Genomic DNA, 11477 nt, shown 5'->3' with positions numbered 1-11477 from the left:
GCATGCGGCCTCCACTCAAGCGTATTCACACCACAGCGTCTAGAATTCAAGGCAGAGCGTGGTGGACATGGGCTTGCAAGTACACACAAGGCTGAATTAAAGAAGCCAGGAGTGAGAAAGAGCAAGAACAGATCATGGGGGTGGGACAGGGCAGGTTAATCTCCAAGGCAACAAGTTCCCCAAAAAAGTTCTGTGAGGTTTCAAAATGTCTTAAATGGTGCCCCCAAATTCTGAAAAACAAGATCATTTTGTTTTATTTTATTTTATTTTATTTTGAGAGGGTTCTCCAGGCTGGAGTGCAGTGAGGGGTGTGATCATGGCTCATTGCAGCCTCCACCTCCTGGACTCAAGTGATCCTCCCACCTCAGCCTCCTGAATAGCTGAGACCAAATAGGTGTATGCCACCATGCCCCACTAATTTTTAAGTTTTTTTGAAAAGACGAGTTCTCCATATGTTGCCAGGGATGGTCCTGAACACCTCAAGTGATCCTTCTGTTTTGGCCTCTCAAAGGGCCAGGATTTCAGGCATGAACCATCATGCCCGGCCTGAAAAACGAGATTTTAAATCGAATATCATCCTACAAACAAGGTTATTCATTGTAGCATTGTAATACAAAAGATTATAAAGCAAAGCACTGGAAAGAGCTCAAAAGTCTTCCAACAGTAACAAGGTGAAATAAATTAGAGTATTTCCATAGAATAGGTTCTGTGTAGTCTTAAAAAGAAAAGAAAAGAAAAAGAGGAAGACGGAACTCTGAGCACCGATATGGAATGATGCCATTTGTATAAAAAGTGGGTGGGGGAAGGCTATGGATTTGCATTTATTTATTTATAGATAAAATATCTCTGGAAAGATTTACAAGAAACTTGTAACACTGGTTATCAGTGGGCCACCCCCCAGAAACATCCCCATTCGAATCCCCGGAAACTGTGAATATGTTGTAGAAGGACCTTTGCAGGTGTGATCAAATTAATAATTTTGGCATGGGGAGATTGTCCTAATTTTACAGGTGGTCCCAGTGTAATCACAAAGATCCTGTAAAAAGGTGGCAGGAAGATCAGAGTCAGAGGTAGGAGATGTAACAACAGAAGCAAGAAGAAGTTGTCTTTGGGGTTTTTCTGTTCGTTTGTTTTGTGGTTTTTTTTTTTTTTTTTTTTTTTTTTTTGAGACAGGAACTCACTCTGTCACTCAGGCTGGAGTGCAGTGGCATGATCTGAGCTCACTGCAGCCTCCACTTCTCCAGGTTCACGTGATCCTCCCACCTCAGCCTCCCAGGTAGCTGGGACCACAGGCATGCACCACTACACCCAGCTAATTTTATTTATTTATTTACTTATTTATTTATTTGTTTATTTTTGAGATGGAGTCTTGCTCTGTCGCCCAGGCTGGAGTGCAGTGGCACGATCTTGACTCACTGCAACCTCTGCCTCCCGGGTTCAAGCTATTCTGGTGCCTCAGCCTCCCGAGTAGCTGGGATTACAGGCACCTGCCACCATGCCTGGCTAATTTTTGTATTTTTCTTTTTCTTTTTTTTCTTTTTGAGACGGAGTCTCTCTTGTCACCCAGGTTGGAGTGCAGGGCGCGATCTCCCCTCACTGCAAGCTCTGCCTCCCAGGTTCACGCCATTCTCCTGCCTCAGCTTCCCGAGTAGCTGGGACTACAGGCGCCCGCCACCACACCCGGCTAATTTTTTGTGTTTTTAGTAGAGACGGGGTTTCACTATGTTAGCCAGGATGGTCTCGATCTCCTGACCTTGTGATCTGCCCGTCTCGGCCTCCCAAAGTGCTGGGATTACAGGCGTGAGCCACCGCTTCCGGCCCCTAATTTTTGTATTTTTCTTAGTAGAGATGGAGTTTCACCATGTTGGCCAGGCTGGTTTCAAACTCCTGAACTCAGGTGATCCGGCTGCCTCAGCCTCCCAAAGTGCTGGGATTATAGGCACGAGCCACCATGCCCGACCTTATCACAGTTTTTTTTTTTTTTAAGAGACAGAGCCTCACTCTGTCTCCCAGGCTGAAGTGTGGTGGTGCGATCTTGGCTCACTGCAACCTCCGCCTCCCAGGTTCAAGCAATTATTTTGCCTCAGACTCCTGAATAGCTGGACTACATGTGCACGCCACCACGTCTGGCTAATTCTTTTCATATTTTAGTAGAGACAGGGTTTCACTGTGTTGCCCAGGCTGGTCTTGAACTCCTTAGCTCAGGCAATGCGCCTGCCTCAGTCTCCCAAAGTGCTAGGATTATAGGTATGAGCCACTGTGCCTGGCCTATCACAACGTTTTAAAAGTGAAAAGTTATATACATATAAATATTCCCTACATTTGTATCTACATTATTAAAAACCGCAAACCAGCTGAAGTATAAATGGGGGAACAGTTTAACACACGTCAGTAAGACTGAAGCTTGTTTGTGCTAAGACAGAAAATATAAAATGATGTTCGCTAGGAGAATAACTGTTAAAAACATGCCCATTGCCCCTATGTGGTGGCTCATGCCTGTAATTCCAGCACTTTGGGAGGCCGAGGCAGGTGGATCACCTGAGGTCAAGTGATCAAGACCATCCTGGCCAACATGGTGAAACCCTGTCTCTACTAAAAATAGAAAAATTAGCCGGGCATGGTGGTGGGTGCCTGTAGTCCCAGCTACTCAGGAGGCTAAGGCAGGAGAATCGCTTGAACCTGGAGATGGAGGTTGCAGTAAGGTGAGATGGTGCCGCTGCACTCTAGCCTGGGCAATGGAGAGACACTCCATCTCAAAAAAAAAAAAAAAAAAAAAAAAAAAAAGAATTCTATTGCCCAGATCAACAAACTAATTTTGCACCAACTGCCTTATGAAGATAAAATAAATGAAATAAACCACTAAATTTAGTGCAAATGAGCAGAGCAGACAATCTATTAATTTGGTAATTTTGTTAAGAATAAAGATAGCTAATATTCATGGAGAGCTTGTTATGAGCCACGTCTTCTCCTAAATGTCTTACTTGTTTTAACTTCATCCTCCCAACACTTCTATGAGATTGATTCTAAAATTCTCTTCACTTAGAAACAACTGGGGCCTAGAGAGGAGATTTCTCTGTGCCATGTGAAGCTGTTTCGTAGCATTTTGCCCCCAGTAGAGCTTCTTTCAAAATTGGGGTCAATCCTCTCAAACCCCTTTGCTGCTTTATCAACTAAATTTCTACATGCTTCTGAATCCTTTGTTGTCATTTCAACAATGTTTACAGCATCTTCACCAGTGGAATCCATCTCAAGAAACCACTTTCTTTGCTTATCTGTTAAAATCAACTCCTTACCTGTTCACGTTTTATCATGAGATTGTTGCAATTTGGTCACATCTTCAGGCTCCACTTCTCATTCTAGTTCTCTTGCGAGTTCTGCCGCATCTGTGGTTGCTTTCTCCACTGAAGGCTTGAGCCCCTCAAAGTCATCCAGGGTGGTTGGAATCAATTTCTTCCAAACTCCTGTTAATGTTGCTATTCTGACCTCCTCATGAATGTTCTTAATGGCATCTAGAACGGTGACTCCTTTCCACAACGCTTTCCATTTACTTTGCACAGATCCATCAGAAGAATCACTATCTATGGCAGCTTTAGCCTCACAAAATGTATTTCTTAACTAAGAAGACTTGAAAGTCAAAATCCCTCCTCGAACCACGGGCTTCGGAATGCATGTTGTGTTGGCGGCATGAAAACAGTATTCCTCTCCTTGTGCATCTCCACCAGAGATCTTGAGGAGCCAGGTGCGTTGTCAAAAAGAAATAGTATTTTTAAAGAATTCTTTTTTCTTAGCAGTAGGTCTCCACAGTGGGCTTTAAATATTCAGCAAATCATGCTGTAACCAGATGTCTTCCAGGCTTTGTTGTTAAATTTACAGAGCACAGGCAGAGTAGATGGAACATAATTCTTAAGGGCTCTAGCATTTCTGGGATGGTGAACAAACAATGGCTTCAATTTAAAGTCACCAGCTAGACTGGCCTCTAAGAAGAGAGTCAGCTGTCCTTTGAAGCTTTGAAGCCAGGCGCTGACTTCTCGTTTCTAGGAGGAAAGTCCTAAATGGCATCTTCTTCCACCAAAAGGCTGTTTCTTCTACATAGAACATCTGTTGCTTAGTGGAGCCACCTTTATCAATGATCTTAGTTAGATTTTCTGAAAAACTTGCTATGGTTTCTACATCAGCACTTGCTGCTTCAACTTTGTACTTTTTTTTTTTTTTTGAGATGGAGTCTCGCTGTGTCGCCCAGGCTAGAGTACAGTGGTGCAGTCTCAGCTCACTGCAACCTCCGCCTCCTGGGCTCAAGCAACTCTCCTGCCTCAGCCTCCCGAGTAACTGGGATTACAGGCACGTGCCACTGAGCCCAGCTAACTTTTGTATTTTTAGTAGAGATGGGGTTTCACCATGTTGCCCAGGCTGGTCTTGAACTCCTGACCTCAGGTGATCCACTTGCCTCGGCCTCCCAAAGTGCAGGGATTACAGGTATGAGCCACCATGCCTGGCCTAATTTTTGTGTTTTTAGTAGAGACAGGGTTTCACCATGTTGGCCAGGCTGGTCTTGAACTCCTGACCTTGTGATCTCCCCGCCTCAGCCTCCCAAAGTCCTGGGATTACAGACGTGAGCCACCGCCCAGCCAACCTTGCACTTTCGTATTATAGAGATAACTTCTTTACTTAAATCCCATGAACCAATGTCAGCCTCTCGGGTTCAAATTATTCTCCTGCCTCAGCCTCCCGAGTAGCTGGGATTACAGGTGCCCACCACCATGCCCAGACAATTTTCGTATTTTTAGTAGAGATGGGGTTTCACCATGTTGGCCAGGCTGGTCTTGAACTCCTGACTTCATGATCTGTTTGCCTCAGCCTCCAAAAGTGCTGGGATTACAGGTGTGAGCCACAACGCCCACCTGTCTTTTCATTCTTAACAGTGTCACTGGCACAGCAGACATGTTTCACTTTAATGAAGTCCATCTTATTCATTTTCTCTTTTGTAGATGGTGTTTTTGTGTTGCATCTAAAAACTCATTGCCAATCCCAAGGTCACCTAGATTTTCCCCTATGTTATTAAACTTCTAGAAATTTTCTAGTTTTGTGTTTTTCATTTAAGTCGATGACCTGTTTTGAGTTAATTATTGGGAAAGGTGTAAGATCAGAGTCTATATTCATTATTCCACATGTGGTTGTCTAGTTGTTCCAGCACTATTTGTTGAAAAGACAATGTTTTCTCCATTAAATTGCCTTTGCTCCTCTGCCAAAATCAGCTGACTCTATTTGTATGGGTCTATTTCTGGGGTGCCTATTCTGTTCCATTGATCTATTTACTATTTTTTCACCAATACTTCACTGTCTTAATACATACAGGAGACAACATATACAAAATAGGAAGTCATCTATAAATGAGAACAAAGTTCTTGTATTTTTTCTCCCCAAAGTATTTTAACCAAACATTTTGGTGTAAAAAATAAAAATGTCAACAAATTTGTTCAACTGTAACAGAAAACGAAAGCTTACAAGAGAATGTAGAGCTCAGAGTTTCTACTCACTGTTCATTAGATAAATAGTTTAAACAGACTGAAATCCTGATAAGCTGCTTGAATCATAAAGAATCTATGAAATATTATGGAAGCATTTTCTAACTTGTTTCTGAAACCTCTGGAAAAAACTCCTCATGTATTAATACAAGCTAACCTTCTTCAGAGAAATAAAAATAGAACTGTACGTTTCATTACATGTATACATTTGTCTTTCACATACTTGTAACTCAGAAAACCATGCTTTCACAAATATAATAATAGAAATACAATAATATTAGCAATCATAACATCCATGAAACTGTACAGAATAAACCGGCCAGATGCTCTCTCTTACACCCTAGAACCCAGATTCTGGTCAAGGCTTCTCTTGGTTGTATGAACTCACCTCATGGACCTGTCATAAGGCTCAAAAGAGATACTGTAAACAAAAGCGTCTTGTAAACTGTGTAAGCCTGTAGATATGTGGTTCGTCTAAATCAAGGCACTTTAGTGACTCATAGCTGCCCCCCTCAGATGCTCCTTTCTCGATTCTTAAACAACTTATATTTCCAAGTCCGGTTCAAAAGTGATATTCTTAGAAGCCTCCGCATCCCACCAGTCCATCAGGCAGAACGAATTCGTCTCCACTCTAGTATTATACTCTCATAACTCTTGGCCCTTCACCAGTTCATTCAAGGGTATAAAGAGCAATTAAAATATGTCAGGCATCATGCTATGCACTGGAGAAAAAAATCTTAACTGTGTAAAGTTTACAAAGTTTTTCACACACATTATCTCATTTCATACTGTAAAAAATATCCCATAGGATCGTAATGGTTTGTTTACAATTTCTCTCACCAGAATGAATTCCCAGGGGGTAGAGACTCAGTGTGATTCACCTTTGACTCCCCAGAGTCTAGCGCAGTGTCTGGCACCCAGAAGACACCCATTAAGTGCTTGATAAATAAATGAATAAAGGAGTGACAGACACTTGTTCCATTACTAAAATATCAATCAAGGTTAACACTGAAATAATCTTCCACAAAGTTTCCACAGGGGAAAGGGGGAAAATACATTATATTACACAAACACATCTGGGGAGTGAAAATTCCTCCCTAAGGCAGAGCATCTCCAACTCAAGTTTAACTGTGTAACAAAGGCAGGTAGCAACTGAAGATGGATTTGACTTTACTACGGGACTAACAAGCTCTAAGTGAAGAACAATGAGTTCTGCGTAAAAGCTCCTATGTAGATCATTCTGCTTGATAAAACTGGACATTATTACACAAATATTAAAATAAACACTTAAACTAAAGAGCTTCTGCACAGCAAAAAACTATCATCAGAGTGAACAGGCAACCTACAGAATGGGAGAAAATGTTTGCAATCTATCCATCTGACAAAGGTCTAATATCCAGAATCTACAAGAAACTTAAACAAATCTACAAGAAAAAAAAAAAAACATCAAAAAGTGGGTGAAGGATATGAACAAACACTTCTTAAAAGAAGACATTTATGCAGCCAACAAACATGAATAAAAGCTCATCATCACTGGTTATTAGAGAAATGCAAATCAAAACCACAATGAGATACCATCTCATGCCAGTTAGAATGGAGATCATTGAAAAGTCAGGGAACAACAGGTACTGGAAAGGATGTGGAGAAATAGGAACACGTTTACACTGTTGGTGGGAGTGTAAATTAGTTCAACCATTGTGGAAGACAGTGTGACGGTTCCTCAAGGATCTAAAATCAGAAATACCATTTGACCAAGCAATACCATTACTGGGCATATATCCACAGGATTACAAATCATTCTACTATAAAGACACATGCACACATATGTTTATATTGCAGCACTGTTTACAATAGCAAAGATTTGGAACCAACTCAAATGCTCATCAATGATAGACCGAATAAAGAAAATGTGGCACATACACACCATGGAATACTATGCAGCCATAAAAAAGAATGAGTTCATATTCTTTTCAGGGACATGGATGAAGCTGGAAACCATCATTCTCAGCAAACCAACACAGGAACAGAAAACCAAACACTGCATGTTCTCACTCATAAGTGGGAGTTGAACAATGAGAACACATGGACACAGGGAGGGGAACGTCACACACGGGGGCCTGTCAGGGGGTTGGGGGCAAGGGGAGGGAGAGCATTAGGACAAATACCTAATGCGTGCGGGGTCTTAAAACCTAAATGATGAGTTGCTAGGTGCAGCAAACCACTATGGCACATGTATACCCATGTAACAACCCTGCACATTCTGCACATGTATTCCAGAACTTAAAGTATACTAAAAAAAAAAAAAAAAAAATTGGCCAGGTGCTGTGGCTCACGCCTGTAATCCCACCATTTTGGGAAGCCAAGGTAAGTGGATCACCTGAGGTCAGGAGTTCGAGACCAGCCTGGCCAACATGGTGAAACACAGTCTGTACGAAAAACACAAAAATCAACTGGGTGTGGTGGCATGCACCTGTAATCGCAGCTACTCAGGAGGCTGAGGCAGGAGAATCGACTTAAACCTCAGAGGTGGAGGTTGCAGTGAGCCGAAATGGCGCCACTGCACTCCAGCCCGGGCAACAGAGTGAGACTTCTTCTCAAAAAAAATAAATATAAAATAAATAAAATAAACAAAGTCTTGTTTCAGGGTAATATTAATTTGCTTTGCCACCTATTTCAATATGGCAGACAATTGCACCATCTGAGACAAATGGAGCTTTGACATGAAATCTTAAAATACCCCATGAATGCAGTGATAGCTATAAAGTGCAATAATCCAATGCTACCAGTTCTCATAAGCTCAAAATGCAATTCTCTACTGTACAAACAACCCCTGGTATAGGTGAGTGGTATACGCCAAGATCTTTGCATATTCCAAAGTTTACGGCTATCACTATGACACAGAGCTTCCTCCATAAACTTCCCATGTTTCCACTGAAGAGCGCTGTGTCTGGGGCTACTTTACTATCACTAACTTCACAATGGTGTTTTCTCTTTGGTGTAATATTTCACAAGAGACAAAGAATACGTATGTGCATATATAAATCGTTCATGCTAGTTACCATGTAAATAACAATAAGCAGCAAATATGAAGGTAAAAGTGAAGCTGAAGGTGTAAATGCTGCTGTCAGATGGGTGAGGTTTTCTCATCTGCCAAGCGACGTCCTCAACACCACCTCCACTGCACACAGCGTTCAGGTTTCCATCTCAACAGAACTGTGCATCATGAACCTTTAGGGTTCATAAATAGTTGAGAAAGCTAACATCAAATTCTTGAATTGCAAGAGTCTACAAATTACTCCATTCATAGTTGTTATAATCTGATTTTTTTTTTTTTTTTTTTAGATGAAGTCTTGCTCTGTCGCCCAGACTGGAGTGCAGTGGTGCTGTCTTGGCTCACTGCAATGTCTGCCTCCTGGGTTCCAGCAATTCTCCTGCTTTAGCTTCCCTAGTAGCTGGGATTACAGGCACTGAGCATGGTGCCCGGCTAATTTTTGTATTTTTTTTTTTTCAGTAGAGATGAGGTTTCACCAGATTGGCCAGGCTGCTCTCAAATTCCTGTCCTCAGGTGATCTGCCCACCTCGGCCTCCCAAAGTGCTGGGATTACAGGCGTGAGCCACCACGCCCAGCCTATTATCCTATTTTATTTTATATTTATACTTTTATTTATTCATTTTTTTTCAGACGATGTCTCGCTCTGTCGCCCAGGCTGAACTGCAGTGGCATGATCTCAGCTCAGTGCAACCTCCCACTCGTGGGTTCAAGCGATTGTCCTACTTCTGTCTCTCGAGTAGCTGAAATTACAGGTACGTGCCACCATGTCCACCTAATTTTCTTTTTTTCTTTTTTTTTTTGAGACTGAGTTTCGCTCTTGTTGCCCAGGCTAGAGTGCAATGGCGCGATCTCAGCTCACCGCAATCTCTGCTTCCCAGGTTCAAGTGATTCTCCTGCCTCAGCCCCCTGAGTAACTGGGATTACAGGCATGCGCCACCTCGCCCGGCTAATTTTGTATTTTCAGTAGAGACGGGGTCTCTCCAAGTTGGTCAGGCTGGTCTCAAACTCCCGACCTCAGGTGATCCACCCACCTTGGCCTCCCAAAGTGCTGGGATTACAGGCATGAGTCACAGCACCTGGTCAATTTCTGTATTTTTAGTAGAGATGGGGTTTCACCATGTTGGCCAGGCTGGTCTCGAACTCCCAGTCTCAAAAGATCCACCCACCTCGGCCTCCCAAAGTGTTGGGATTACAGGCATGAGCCACCATGCCCGGCCTTATTTTTATTTTTATTTTTTAGAGACAGGGTCACTTTCTGTCATCCAGGCTGGAGTACAGTGGCATGGTCACAGCTAACTGGAGCCTTCAACTCCTGGGCTCAAAAAATGTTCCCACCTCTGCCTCCTGAGTAACTGGGACCACAGGGACATGCCAACATATACAGATTATTGTTTCATTTTAAATATTTTTAAAAAAAAGACACACAGTGTAACTGGTCTTTCAGTTCTCAGTAATATTATGCCATGGTGGTTATACAATGAAAATAAAATACAAATACAATGAAATACAAATTCAATGAAAGAAAAATACAATGACAACATTTAAAGGAGAAAATCACAGAGAGGGCAGTGTGATGTGGCACACGTGTGGGAATCGGTTAGGAAATACGCATTTAGTGAGAGCTCTATTTTTTTTTTTTTTTCTGAGATGGAGTCTCACTCTGTTGCCCAGGCTGGAGTGCAGTGGCGGCAATCTCGGCTCACTGCAAGCTCCGCCTCCCGGGTTCACACCATTTTCCTGCCTTAGCCTCCCGAGTAGCTGGGACTACAGGCGCCCGCCACCTACTTCTAAATAGTTATGAGACCTTGGCCTGCCTCTATCCTCTCTGAATCTTGTTTCCTCATCTGTAATAAGAGATGTTTGCCAAAGACTTTGATTACATACTGTATAATAATTTGATTAAAAGGAATTTTATGGGGAATTTATTTTGCAAAGCACAAAATAATTGGTTACATTAATATCCCCTTTAGTCCTCAAAATCAGATTTCATGCATACATTTAACAACTGGACCAATATCTTGTACACAGCATGAATGAATTCAATCAATATGTCAGGAGTTGGAGGCCAGCCTGGCCAGCATGGTGAAACTCCGTCTCTACTTAAAACACAACAATTAACCAGGTGTGGTGACGTGGGCCTGTAATCTCAGCTACTAGGGAGGCTGAGGCAGGAGAATCACTTGAACCCAGGAGGTGGAGGTTGCAACGAGCTGAGATCATGCCACTGCACTCCAGCCTGGGCGACAGAGTGAGAATCCAACTCAAAAATAAATAAATAAATAAATACTTCGGGAGAAAGTGAATAAATAAAACAGGTTATTAACACATCGGGACACAGATGTATATTCATATATATATATGAAATCAAAATTAAAACCTTTTGTATAGATCCATTTATTCATATAAGAAATACATATTAAATGTCTATGATTCAACGGGAAATGGGACCCAATACCATCCATAACTAGACTAACCAACTTCCTGCCCTCACGAAGCTTACATTCAAAGAGGGTCAGATAATAAAAAAACAAGAAGAGCAAATTATTACAGAGTGCCATAAATGCTACAAAGGAAACACAAAAGATAGTTTGTTAAATAAAAATGTAAGACTGAAGAGTCCTCTGTGTGGAGTTGAGAAGTGAGCTCAGGCCATAAAGAAGTCAAAGGAACTAAGAGAAGAGGATTCTAAGCAGATAAAGTAGAAATACAAAGATAAGGGAAAGGGCTGTGTATCTTCATGAAAGGAAATGAACGGAGGCCCGTGTGGCTGGTTCCTGGTGTGTGAAGGGAGAGGATGATATGGAAGGAGTGGGAAGAAAGGGATGACACTGGAGATTCAGGTAGTGGGTTTATCACTACTGGCTCCACTGGCCCATAGGGTTAATAATAAACTGTTGGGGAGA

The sequence above is a fragment of the Papio anubis genome, chromosome 17 (genome assembly GCF_008728515.1).
Source record: "Papio anubis isolate 15944 chromosome 17, Panubis1.0, whole genome shotgun sequence".
Classification (NCBI taxonomy): Eukaryota; Metazoa; Chordata; class Mammalia; order Primates; family Cercopithecidae; genus Papio; species Papio anubis.
The sequence above is the reverse complement of the archived record's forward strand: the minus strand, read 5'-3'. Positions refer to the sequence as shown.